Source organism: Cupressus sempervirens, chromosome 2 (genome assembly GCF_028749045.1).
Source record: "Cupressus sempervirens isolate cs-2001-9-10 chromosome 2, ASM2874904v1, whole genome shotgun sequence".
NCBI classification, from domain to species: domain Eukaryota; kingdom Viridiplantae; phylum Streptophyta; class Pinopsida; order Cupressales; family Cupressaceae; genus Cupressus; species Cupressus sempervirens.
This window is the reverse complement of record NC_143119.1, coordinates 558,908,714-558,922,411: the sequence shown is the minus strand read 5'-3', so window position 1 is coordinate 558,922,411 and position 13,698 is coordinate 558,908,714. Positions and strand designations below refer to the sequence as shown.

At 48.2% G+C, this 13,698-nt stretch overlaps 3 non-coding genes across 3 annotated transcripts in view; all 3 read right to left on the bottom strand.

The window, feature by feature from the left end:
* Positions 1-30, bottom strand: part of LOC149573937 (25S ribosomal RNA) — a 3,403-nt gene extending 3,373 nt beyond the window's left edge. The window contains exon 1 of the ribosomal RNA XR_016360977.1: positions 1-30. This exon is cut by the window's left edge and continues 3,373 nt beyond it. This is a non-coding gene — a ribosomal RNA (25S ribosomal RNA).
* A 224-nt stretch (positions 31-254) lies between these two features.
* Positions 255-408, bottom strand: LOC149573936 (5.8S ribosomal RNA). The gene has a single exon (XR_016361240.1). It is a non-coding gene; the product is annotated as a 5.8S ribosomal RNA (ribosomal RNA).
* A 710-nt stretch (positions 409-1,118) lies between these two features.
* LOC149573935 (18S ribosomal RNA) lies at positions 1,119-2,928 on the bottom strand. The gene has a single exon (XR_016360632.1). It is a non-coding gene; the product is annotated as an 18S ribosomal RNA (ribosomal RNA).
* Positions 2,929-13,698: the final 10,770 nt, after the last annotated feature.

Below are 13,698 nucleotides of genomic sequence, written 5' to 3'. Positions count from 1 at the left end.
CAGTGGGTACTCACGCCTGACTTGGGGACGCGGTAGAGATGTAGCAATGCCCGCACTGTGGTGAGCTGCTAAGCCCAGAATAAAGTTCCTCGCAAGGAATTGTTCGATCGGCGCAAACCAACACCGGCCTTTGTGAGCCATCGCTCGTCGCGACGGATCGACGGACCTCGTGCTCATTTCAGCCGACCGCGCACCACTTGCGGATACGGACGGCCATCTCCACTCCTTTCCGTGGAGGGCAAAATTTTGTAGTGCGATGCCCAAGCAGATGTGCCCTTGGCTGAGGCCTTGGGTGCAACTTGCGTTCAAAGACTTGATGATTCACGGGATTCTGCAATTTACACTAAGTATCGCATTTCGCAACATTCTTCATCGTGGTGAGAGCCGAGATATCCATTGCTGAGAGTCATGATTTTGTTTTGTTTTTACCTTTCGGTGACCCAAGCGTGCAAGGCGTTGGCTCGCACTTCATTCTTTGGATTTCTAAGGTGCGCGATGCACCCGTGTGTTGTTGGGTGTTGACACATCCCGAACCCCGAGCACCCAATGGGTGCGACAAGGAACACTGTGGTGTGTCCCCGCCCCATCCCCTCGCAAAGGTGGGAGGCGATGCATGGGAGAGCCGTGTCAGCGGACGGGGCCCCTGCCCCGCAAATCATGCGAGTGCACCCATCCTAAACACAGAACGCTCCAAGCGATGAGTCAACACACCTGGGCAAGGAAACAGGGGGTTGTGGCAGTCCTGACTTGCCACCGTTGAAACGACGGATCCCTGGCACAACGCCGCACACACGATCAGACCATGAAATCTCAACGAGGGACAAGGCTTGGACCCCCTCTGAACTGCAACCGAGTAGAGACCTCTCACTCCGACGCGGATGTCGTTCGAAGGCACCGATCCTATAATCCAGATTGCATCCGAGTCTCTTCTTTGCCTCGTGGGGAATCCATGCTTTCGATCATGGGCATTCGATGTGACCCTCGACCTCGATGGTGCTAGACCCATAGCTTGGCCGTCCAGCACATCATGCAGGGCCGAGTGTCCACACGTCGCCAAGATTTCAGGGGTGGGGAGGACGCCAGCTCCATCCCCTACATGATTTAGGGTCTTGAACCGACAATGATCCTACCGCAGGTTCACCTACGGTAACCTTGTTACGACTTCTCCTTCCTCTAAATGATAAGGTTTAGTGAACTTCTCGCAATGTCGCCGACAGGAACCGCCATCGTCGCCACGATCCGAACACTTCACCGGATCATTCAATTGGTAGGAGCGACGGGCGATGTGTACAAAGGGCAGGGACGTAGTCAACGCGAGCTGATGACTCGCGCTTACTAGGAATTCCTCGTTGAAGATCAATAATTGCAATGGTCTATCCCCATCACGATGCAATTTGGCAAGATTTCCCAAACCTTTCGGGCCAGGGAGAGAAACTTTTTGGTTGCATCAGTGTAGCGCGTGTGCAGCCCAAAACATCTAAGGGCATCACAGACCTGTTATTGCCTCAAACTTCCATGGCCTAGGAGGCCATAGTCCCTCTAAGAAGCTGGCCACGAAGGGGAACCTTCACGTAGCTAGTTAGCAGGCTAAGGTCTCATTCGTTAATGGAATTAACCAGACAAATTGCTCCACCAACTAAGAACGGCCATGCACCACCACCCATAGAATCAAGAAAGATCTCTCAATCTATCAATCCTTACTATGTCTAGACCTGGTAAGTTTCCCCGTGTTGAGTCAAATTAAGCCACAGGCTCCACTCCTGGTGGTGCCCTTCCGTCAATTCCTTTAAGTTTTAGCCTTGCGACCATACTCCTCCCAGAACCCAAACACTCTGATTTCTCAGAAGGTGCTGGCAGAGTCCTTAGAGCAACATCCGCCGATCCCTGGTCGGCATCATTTATGGTTGAGACTAGGACGGTATCTGATCATCTTTGAGCCCCCAACTTTCGTTCTTGATTAATGAAAACATCCTTGGAAAATTCTTTCGCAGTGGTTTGTCTTCCATAAATCAAGGAATTTCACCTCTGACAATGAAATACGAATGCTCCCGACAGTCCCTATTAATCATTACTCTAGTCCCGAAGGCCAATGGAACAGGACCAGACTCCTATCGCGTTATTCCATGCTAATGTATTCAGAGCGTACGCTTGCTTTGAGCACTCTAATTTTTTCAAAGTAACGGTGCTGGAACTGCGACCCAGCCAATTAAGGCCAGGAACACGTCGTTGGTAGAAGGGACGTGAGGGCCAGTGCACACCCAGAAGGCGGATCAACCGTGACGACCCAAGGTCCAACTACGAGCTTTTTAACTGCAACAACTTAAATATATGCTATTGGAGCTGAAATTACCATGGCTGCTAGCACCAAACTTGCCCTCCAATTGATCCTCATTAAGGGATTTAGATTGTACTCATTCCAATTACCAAACTCGATGAGCCCAGTATTGTTATTTATTGTCACTACCTCCCCGTGTCAGGATTGGGTAATTTGCACGCCTGCTGCCTTCCTTGGATGTGGTAGTCATTTCTCAAGATCCCTCTCTGGAATCGAACCCTAATTCTCCGTCACCGTCACCACCATGGTAGGCCTCTATCCTACCATCGAAAGTTGATAGGGCTGAAATTTGAATGAAGTGTCGCCAGCACAAAGGCCGTGCGATCCGTCGAGTTATCATGAATCACCGAAATAGCGGGCGAGCCCGCACCGACCTTTTATCTAATAAATGCATCCCTTCTGAGAGTCGAGATTTGGTGCATGTATTAGCTCTAGAATTACTACGGTTATTCGAGTAGAAAAGTACCATCAAAGAAACTATAACCGATTTAATGAGCCATCCGCAGTTTCACAGTCTGAAATAGTTCATACTTAGACATGCATGGCTTAATCTTTGAGACAAGCATATGACTACTGGCAGGATCGACCAGGTAGCTTCTAACAATGAGGGGACCCCCAAGACCTGCTACAGCCAAGGGATGCCCGCCGTGATGGGAAACCAAAATTTGCATTCGCTCCGTCATGCATCCAAACATAATCTGCCGCACAAGAAACAAGAATGACGTTCACAGCACATGCAGGACTCGCAATGCTCAAAGATTTTGCACAAGAGGAAAGTTTCCCATCGTCGATCGGAGAGGGCTGAATAGGGAGCCTCGGTTCACAGGCACCTGGGAAGAACATCCCGTACGGAACCTTTACCCTCAAAATCGTTTCCGCCACTACTCGGAAAGAAGCCTCGAGTCTGTACGAGATGCACCGCACACGTAGCCACCTCAATTGTAAGGCCACTCAGAGACATCCAATTCCTAGGCATATGCCTCCTACATGCCTATTGAGGTGCACCCGCATAGACAAAATCCTTCTTGATTGCAACAAACATTTTCCCATGATGAAGAGCTGGTTGCCAAAGTGCCAACGGAGACCACCGTGCTAAAGGGTGAAGGGCCGTGAGAGTCAAAAACATGGCTGGTTATGCGATTGGCGGGGGCATCACTGTGCACACGACCACCTCAATTATAAGGCCGCTCGAGGGCATCATGTATAACAACACCCCCTCCACACATTTATAGGTGATGAGAGCTCGCCCGCATACACGGACATGTCTAACCTCTAGCAAATATCTCCTTTCCCAGCACAGCCTCACTAACCGTTCCCCATGACATGTGATCTGCCAGCGTAGGTACAGAAAAGTTCCTATGGCTGAACACTCACACTAGCATTGTCGGACAAGCTTCAATCTCATGCACATGCACATACCGAAGAACTGGCACCGCGAGGGAACCACCCGCAAGCACCCACATCTCGGAAAAAAGCATTCGTGCGATTTCTTCCCCTAGACAGACACGTTGGGCCTGCACTTGTCAGAGCATTGCAAAGATGAGCGCTTTGGTTCACAGGAGCCTGAGAAGAACATCTTGTACGAAACCCATTCCCCCAAAATGCTCAAATCACAAATGCTCGCAGCAGGGTCATAATGCAAAGATGTACACCGCGCACGCGACCGAGTAAGGACACTTAGAGACATCCATTTCCCAGGCATATGCCCCCTATACGCTTTTTGGTGCACCCCCTACAAACGGCCATGCTTCGACAAGCCCTCCTAGAATTTTGCATCTAAAGAGAGAGATGAAATGCCTTGGGCTTTTTGTCCACACAATGCAAACACCAAACGCTCTCTTTAGGGGGGAGCCGAAGAAGAGTATCTCCCGCAGAACCCACGAGCCGCAGCCGTTCGGATCGCACAGGGCAGGATAGGGCATGGACAGTTTCTGCATCCAAACAAAAATTATCAGTAATACTCTACGCTTCTACTGGCCCGGACCACAAAAGGCTATCACGACAGTGCCATGCACTTCTATAGGATGAGACAGTGAAGAGGCAAGCACGCACCGAGAACGCACTAGCGAATAAATTATGCGGCAACCAAACCTTTTGTCGGCCCCCCTCTCAATCCCAAGGCTCTACCGATCGGCAAAAACTTAGGGTGGAGAGTGGACCCTTGATGAAATTAGGGACGTCGAGCAATGCACCCGTGCAACCATCTCTTTCCTTCTTGCCATCCGGGCAGGATAAAAATGCAATGATAGAATGTGCCAATGAGATGGAGCCCTTGGCTAAAAGATACAACTCCATACACACTCAGCAACAAGCTCATCTTAGAATCAAACACCAAATGTGCAGTGTGTTGCAAGCCGTGCAGACACCTACATATAGGGTATATCCATCAAAACAAAGCGACAAGTGCTTCCCACCAGCTCCGCCATTGCAATTACCGAATGGGATAATACTCACCGCCACAGATTAATGACCATCATTACCATCTCGGAATAGATACAAGCACATCGAGCTTCATCCGATCAGCTGGATGAATTTCACCTTGAAGGGGCCCAATCCAAAAGTTCTGGAGGTCATCTCCTGGAACTCTCAAGAACAAGGCCCATCTTACATGCAAACTCTGCTACTGCACAAACATAGGTTGCAATTAAAGAGAAATTGCAAGGCCATCACAATGGCCCGAGGCCAATGCTCCGACTAAGTCAATTTTCTCTTGCAATCACCATGCCACCATTAAAAGATAGATCTCCCCATTCACTTGTGATGCGACGCACAATCCAAGGGCTAGATGCAAGCTCACCCTTGAAAGGCCACTTTCCAAGGCATCCCTCGATGACACATTGGAACGACAACCGCTGTCAAACCATTTCCCAATGTTGTGCCGATCGAGTTGGCACAGAGCCGCTAGATGAGGGCTCCCATTTTAGATCGAGTTTTAAAATCACCAAGAAGACGCGATGAGGGTTGGCAACCGCTGCCAAACCTTTTTCCGAAATTGCACCAGTTAAGTGACTAGAAAACATGCTTTACGCGATAGGCATGCAAAAAATTTTGCTAGAGCGCCAAGAACCCACCTCATGGCTAGAGACAAGGGATCGCCATTAGATCAACTTCGAAATCACTGAAAAGACGCGCTGTAAAATGGCAACTGCTGCCAAATCTCTTCCGTAGTTGCGTCGGTTGAGTGATCGAAGAAGGTGATCTAAGAGAGGGTCCAAGCATAGGCATTCGTTGGGGGATTCAGGCTGATGGCATAAATTTATGCAATACCTAAGCAACACCGGACGGAGGTGCTAGACGAGGGCTCCCATTTTAGATTGAGTTTTAAAATCACCAAGTAGATGCGGTGAGGGCTGGCAACCGCTGCCAAACCTTTTTTCAAAATTGTGGCAGCTGAGTGACAAGAAAACATGATCTAAAGGAGAGTCCAGGTATAGCACCCTCGAGGGTGGGCTTCATGCCCCTCTAATTGATTCAACGTCGGTGTCCACCATTTCAAAATCCGACATATCCATCCGCCCTGACAGCGGCGTTGAATCAATGAGGGGGGCACAGGAGAGGCTCGCGGAAACCACCTCTCCCATTGTAGCCGCGATAGGCACGCAAAAAAATTTTGCTAGAGTGCCAAGCACCCACCTCATGGCTAGAGACAAGGGCTCGCCATTAGATCAACTTTGAAATTGCAGAACAGACGCGGTGTAGAATGGCAACCGCTGCCAAGTCTCTTCCGTAATTGCATTGGTCGAGTGATCGAAAAAGGTGATCTAAGAGAGGGTCCAAGCGTAGGGCGTTCTTTGGGGTAATCGCACTGATGGAAAAAATTTATGCAATACCCGAGCAACACCGGACGGAGGTGCTAGACGAGGGCTCCCATTTTAGATCGAGTTTTAAAATCACAAAGAAGACGCGGTGAGGGCTGGCAACCGCTGCCAAACCTTTTTCTGAAATTGTGCCAGCTGAGTGACAAGAAAACATGATCTAAAGGAGAGTCCAGGAATAGCACCCTCGAAGGTGGGCTTCATGCCCTTCTAATTGATTCAACATCGGCGTCCACTATTTCAAAATTCGACATATCCATCCACCCTGACAATGGCGTTGAATCAATGAGCTGGGCATGGGAGAGGCTCGCGGCAACCACCTCTCCCATTGTAGCCACGATAGGCTCACAAAAAATTTTTCTAGAGCGCCAAGCACCCACCTCATGGCTATAGACAAGGGCTCGCCATTAGATCAACTTCGACATCGTAGAACGGACGCGATGTAGAATGGCAACCGCTGCCAAGTCTCTTCCGTAATTGCGTCAGTCGAGTGATCGAAGAAGGTGATCTAAGAGAGGGTCCAAGTGTGTAGGCATTCGTTGGGGGATTCGCGCCAATGGCAAAACTTTGTGCAATACCCGAGCAACACCGGACGGAGGTGCAAGACGAGGGCTCCCGTTTTAGATCGAGTTTTAAAATCACCAAGTAGACGCGGTGAGGGGCTGGCAACCGTTGCCAAACCTTTTTCTGAAATTGCGCTAGCTGAGTGACAAGAATACATGATCTAAAGGAGAGTCTAGGAATAGCACCCTCGAGGGTGGGCTTCATGCCCCTCTAATTGATTCAACGTCGGCGTCCACCGTTTCAAAATCTGACATTTCCATCCGCCCTGACAATGGCGTTGAATCAATCAGGGGGGCACGGGAGAGGCTCGTGGCAACCACCTCTCCCATTGTAGCTACGATAGGCACGCAAAAAATTTTGCTAGAGCGCCAAGCACCCACCTCATGGCTAGAGACAAGGGCTCGCCATTAGATCAACTTTGAAATCGCTGAACAGACACGCTGTAGAATGGCAACTGCTGCCAAGTCTCTTCCATAGTTGTGTCGGTCGAGTGATCGAAGAAGCTGATCTAAGAGAGGGTCCAAGCATAGGCATTTGTTGGGGGATTCGCGCTGATGGCATAAATTTATGCAATACCCAAGCAATACTGGACAGAGGTGCTAGACGAGGGCTCCCATTTTAGATCGAGTTTTAAAATCACCAAGTAGACGCGGTGAGGGCTGGCAACCGCTGCCAAACCTTTTTCCGAAATTGTGCCAGTTGAGTGACAAGAAAACATGATCTAAAGGAGAGTCGAGAAATAGCAGCCTCGAGGGTGGGCTTCATGCCCCTCTAATTGATTCAACGTCGGCGTCCACCATTTGAAAATCTGACATATCCATCCGCCCTGACAGCGGTGTTGAATCAATGAGGGGGGCATGGGAGAGGCTCGTGGCGACCACCTCTCCCATTGTAGCCATGATAGGTATGCAAAAAAATTTTCTAGAGGGCCAAGCACCCACCTCATGGCTAGAGACAAGGGCTCGCCATTAGATCAACTTTGAAATCACTGAACAGACGCACTGTAGAATGGCAACCGCTGCCAAGTCTCTTCTGTAGTTGCATCGGTCGAGTGATCGAAGAAGGTGATCTAAGAGAGGGTCCAAGCATAGGCATTCATTGGGGGATTCGCGCCGATGGCATAAATTTATGCAATACCCAAGCAACACCAGACGGAGGTGCTAGATGAGGGCTCCCATTTTAGATCAAGTTTTAAAATCACCGAGTAGATGCGGTGAGGGCTGGCAACCGCTGCCAAACCTTTTTCCAAAATTGCTCCAGTTGAGTGACAAGAAAACATGATCTAAAGGAGAGTCCAGGAATAGCACCCTCAAGGGTGGGCTTCATGCCCCTCTAATTGATTCAACGTTGGCGTCCACCTTTTCAAAATCTGACATATCCATCCGCCCTGACAGCGGCATTGAATCAATGAGGGGGGCACGAGAGAGGCTCGTGGCAACCACCTCTCCCATTGTAGCCATGATAGGCACGCAAAAATTTTTCCTAGAGCGCCAAGCACCCACCTCATGGCTAAAGACAAGGGCTCACCATTAGATCAACTTCAAAATCACTGAACAGACGCGCTGTAGAATGGCAATCGCTGCCAAGTCTCTTCTGTAGTTGCATCGGTCGAGTGATCGAAGAAGCTGATCTAAGAGAGGGTCCAAGTGTAGGAATTCATTGGGGGATTCACACCGATGGCATAATTTTATGCAATACCCAAGCAACACCAGACGGAGGTGCTAGACGAGGGCTCCCATTTTAGATCGAGTTTTAAAATCACCGAGTAGATGCGGTGAGGGATGGCAACCGCTGCCAAACCTTTTTCCAAAATTTTGCTAGCTGAGTGAGAAGAAAACATGATCTAAAGGAGAGTTGAGGAATAGCACATCCGGGGTGGGCTTCATGCCCCTCTAATTGATTCAACGTCAGCGTTCACCGTTTCAAAATCTGACATATCCATCTGCCTTGACACTGGCGTTGAATCAATGAGGGGGGCACAGGAGAGGCTCACGGCAAGCACCTCTCCTATATAAGCTGTCACGGGGCTAGATTTTTACCTCATGCGGCACTGGCGATCTCCCCCAGATGGGACAATCCCAGACTACGCCTGTCTCCTTACTCCCTTAGCTTAGCTCCTGCATACACTTGGTCAGCACAATACAAAATATCTTTGCACAGCGGAATAAAGCTCAACACACAATGAACACAGTATTTTGGGGTAACAAGTAGCTTTATTGATTGTCACAAATGGCCCTTGGCCCGTGTTACATCAAGCTCAACAGTATTGTTGATCACTACTCGAGTGCTTTCCCTGGCACCCAATACAAGTTCCCACCCCTAGTTGTGCATCCACTCTTAGAACACTGGCACAACCATATGCACCTCACCCAACCTTGGCTGTTTCTCTTCACATAGATTCCACACAGCCAACACCCTGTGTCGTTGGAACTTGCTGAAGCAACCCTTAATCTCTCTTGACCCCTAGCTGACTTACACGGATAGGACCCAGGCCTCCCCCAATTGGGGAGCCTAAGTCAAACTGGCTCTTAGCACTTCACTATCTCTACTCTGCTTCACATCACCACACTGCAATCTTTGAACACTCTGCTCATTGATAGTTGTTGTGTGCCTCCTTGCACCTCTGCACCATGACACTTCACTTTGGAGAATAAAAGCAATCACATAGACGTTCGTTTCAGAATGGTTGAGGTACTCTTCTTCCCCCTATAATAGTTATAAGTGCCCAGCCCACTTCACAATAGAAATTGTCCGTACAGCCGACAAACCGCTTAAAGACCTCTATCTCAATCGAGGGACAACATTTCCCCTTATGTGAATCATCCACCCCTTACATCCTCCCCCACTTAAAATAGGTGACGTCCCTGACGCCGGCAACACTGCCTACGCAATGCTGCAGAGGTACCCAGCTCCAAGCTGGATGGCTTAAAGAGGTAAGCTGGAGTCTCGGTTAAGATACTCCAACACTTTGTCTTCATATTTCCACATGTTCTCAGCTCGCTCCCAGGTTGCTTCCACCCTGGTCTGGCCCTGCCAATGAACCAAGAATTCTCTCCACTTTCTATTACCATATCCCCGATTCCTAACAGCAATCACCTCCTCCACATCCAACCCTGGTCTGTCCTTGACAAACGCTGGCCCTCGTGTCGAATCATTCCTACTGTCATCCACCATATCTTGATGATACGGATGGAGCTGGCTGACATGGAACACATTATGAACCCTCATGTGGTTTGGCAAATTTAGCTTGTATGCCACCTTTCCTATCTTTTGAACAACTGAAAAAGGCCCATCATAGCACCTTCGCAATGCTGTACTCAATCCCTTAGGTGGTTTGAACTGAACCAAATCCATCTTCAAAAAGACCCTGTCACCCACTTTGAAATCCACACTCATCCTCCCTGAGTCTGCATAGTGCTTCATTCGTTCAGCAGCCTTGACCAAATTATGCCTTGCAAGATCTACCTGGTCATGCCACTCTTGCAACCTTTTTCTTGCATCTGGACTTTCTCCTATGTATCCACTCAAAACAGTATGAGGAGTCAGTGGTTGCTGGCCTGTGGCCAACTCAAATGGTGAGAACTAACTCGATGCACTCTTCTGCATGTTGTAGCTGAACTGAGCTGAGTCCAATAGCCTTGGCCAATTGGATTGGTCTAACCAAACAAAGTGTCTCAGATAGTCTTCCAGAATCCCATTGATCCTTTCCGTCTGTCCATCTGTCTCCGGGTGATGACTCGTTGACATGAGTAACTTTGTCCCAATCAATCTGAACAACTCTTTCCAAAATGTGCTGGTGAACCTTGCGTCCCGATCACTGATGATACTCAATGGAACACCCCAATACTTCACCACATTCTTGAAAAAGTAGTCCGCAGCATCCTCCGCCTTGCACCCTCTTTCAAGCAATGCAAGGGTCCTCTTCTGCCCTGGATGCCCTGCCCAAGGACTATCATGACATTCATGTAGGACCTCCCTCCTTACATTCTTCAACTTGGGAAGGTAGACTCGATCCTGGGTAAAGACCAATAACCCATCTTGAATACTGAACTTGCGAGTTCTACCCTCTGATGCTTGCTTGAATAATTCAGCTGCATGAGGATCCATTTGTTATCCTTCCTTGATTGTCCTCATGACCTCCTCGGATAATGTCACACGGCCAGCCCTTGATCCTCCCCAATAGCAACTAACTGTCCCTTTCGACTTAGAGCATCTTCCACCACATTCTGCTTTCCTGGATTATACAGGATCTCAAAGTCGAACTCTGCCAGAAATTCTTGCCATCTGGCCTGCTTCGGTGTCAACTTGGCTTGAGTCTTGAAATATGTTGAGGAGACGTTGTTTGTCTTCACAATGAACTGTGTCCCCAAGAGATAATGTCTCCAAGTCCTGAGACAATGTATGATCCCTATCATCTCTTTCTCATGGGCAGGATAATTTTTCTCCCTGTCCTACAACTTCCTTGACTCATATGCAACGAGATGTCCATTTTGCATTAACACTCCCCCAACTGCATAATCTGAAGCATCACATTGGACTTCAAATGACCCTGTGAAATTAGGTAGTGCCAACACTGGTGAAGAAGTGAGCTTCTCCTTCAATCCGTCGAATGCATTCTGACACTTATCTGACCACCACCATTTTCTTTCCTTCTTCAGGAGATCTGTCAAAGGGGCCGCAAGCTTAGAATACCCTTCAACAAACTTCCTGTAGTAGTTTTCCTAACCCAGAAATTGCCTCACTTCATGAACATTGTTCAAGGGTTCCCAATCCCTGATGGCTTGCAATTTCTCTGGATCTGGACGAATCAGACCGTGACCCACTATATGACCCAAGAAGTGCACCTCCTCTTGAGCAAAGGAACACTTTTCCTTCTTCACATATAGTTTGTGTTCCCTAAGCAACTCAAAAACTTCTGCTAGATGTTGCTTGTGTTCCTCCATATTCTTGCTGTATACTAGGATGTCATCCAAATACACCACCACAGACTTATCCAATAGAGGGTGAAACACATCGTTCATGAGTGTGCAAAATGTTTCTGGCGCATTGCATAGCCCAAAAGGCATCACCATGAACTCATATGACCCATACCTTGTCACACATGCAACTTTCTCTTCATCCCCTACAACAATCCTCACTTGATAATAGCCATGCATCAGATCAAGCTTGCTGAACACCCTCGCTCCTGATAAGCAATCAAAACAATCTGCAATGAGTGGGAGGGGGTACTTATTCTTGATGGTTAAATTATTTAGAGCTCTGAAGTCGATGCATAACCTCAATGTTCCATCTTTCTTCTTTTGAAACAACACAGGAGCTTCGTATGGAGAACGGGACGGTCTGATATACCCCGCCTCAAGAAATTCTTCCAACTGCTTCTTAAGTTCAACCATCTCAGGCCCTGACAACCGATATGGTGCCTAAGTAGGAGGCCTTTCCCCCGGTATCAACTCAATCTTATGAGCTATAGCTCTTCTGATAGGGAGTTGTGTGGGAAACTTAGCTGGCATGAGGTCTCCAAAATCCAATATGACCTCCTCTACTTCTATTGGAATCGGTGTCACCTTGACTCCTTCTAGCTTTCTTTATCTTTCTTTATGGCTGCCTTATTCATGCTGCCTTATTCATGCTCATAGCTGAAACCATTGGAGCCTTCCCAGACTGCCGCCTATCTAATGTCTTCACCATACATGAGTGTTGCGGATCTAAGAACAAAATTGACTCCAAATGAGGCATCACTGCCACTTTACCCAATCTCAAAAATTCTTGCCCCAAAATCAACTCAAAATCATCCATTTCAATTGCCATAAGATCCATGTGGCCTTGCCACATGCCTACTTTCACTAGTGTGCCTTTCACAACACCAGTTACTCGCTTGGCAGGTGAGTTCACTGCCTTAAAGGAACTTGTGCCTGGTTGCACCTTAAGTCCCAGTTCCACAGCTCTCCTAGCTGAGATATAGTTGTGTGTGGCACCTGAATCTACCATCCCCATGGTCACCTTGTTATTCATCACAGTCTCCACATACAACAATCTGTTCATGTTCTTGGGCTTGGCTGCTGTAGCCTTCTTCTGTGGTGCATCCCTGACTGCGCCAAACCCTTGGATCACCCCCATCATTGACAATGAACCATCCTTCTCCGCAATCTCATTCTGCATTGAAGACAGCCTCTGTCTCTCTAGACATTCCTTAGCCCAATGGCCTTTGTTGCCGCAGACAAAACACCCCTTGTTCTTTGGGTTCTTAGACTTGGCCTTCGCCTCATCACCACTTTTCTTGCCCGTTTCCTTCTTGTCTTTAGGTTTTGATGACCCTGTTGTCTTTGTGCTTGAAGAAGGTCCAGCTGACTTTGTAGTCCCACTACTCTTCTCGTCATTCTTCTTCTGGAAGAACTTCTTCTCACTTTTCTGAAATGGCCCACTGTTGTTGGCATCCTTGCCAAATTGGTGATCTTCGAGAATAGCCGCAATGGAAATGGCTTCCTCAGCTATTTGAGGTCTAGCTTTCCTTACTTCAGCCATTGGCCCTGGCTTCAAGCCAGTTATGAAGAAATGCACTTTTTCTTCCTCTACCCAGTTTGGCATTTGTAGCATATATGTCCGGTAGGTCTGGATGTAATCCCTCAGTGACCCCGTCTGCCTCATATATCTGAATTTATACCTCAGTTCCAAGTCTACACTCTCAGGCTTAAACTATTGTTTGAGTAGTGCACTCAAGTCTTCCCAATTACTCACTGTTGGAACTGGCCTTCCTACCTTCTGGTCTTCCAGCCTGGTTCTCCACCACAACTTGGCCTCACCTGAGAGACAACAAACTGCCTCATCAAGCTTCTCCTCATTGGTGTAACCTTTGAGTGATTTCAGAAATCTTTCCATATCAAATACAAAATTTTCCAACACCTTGTCATCCCTCTTTCCATCGTAGGGTTCAGGGGGCTTCCTCTTGTGCCTGGCCTTGCTTCCACCTCCTTGAGTGAAGACTTC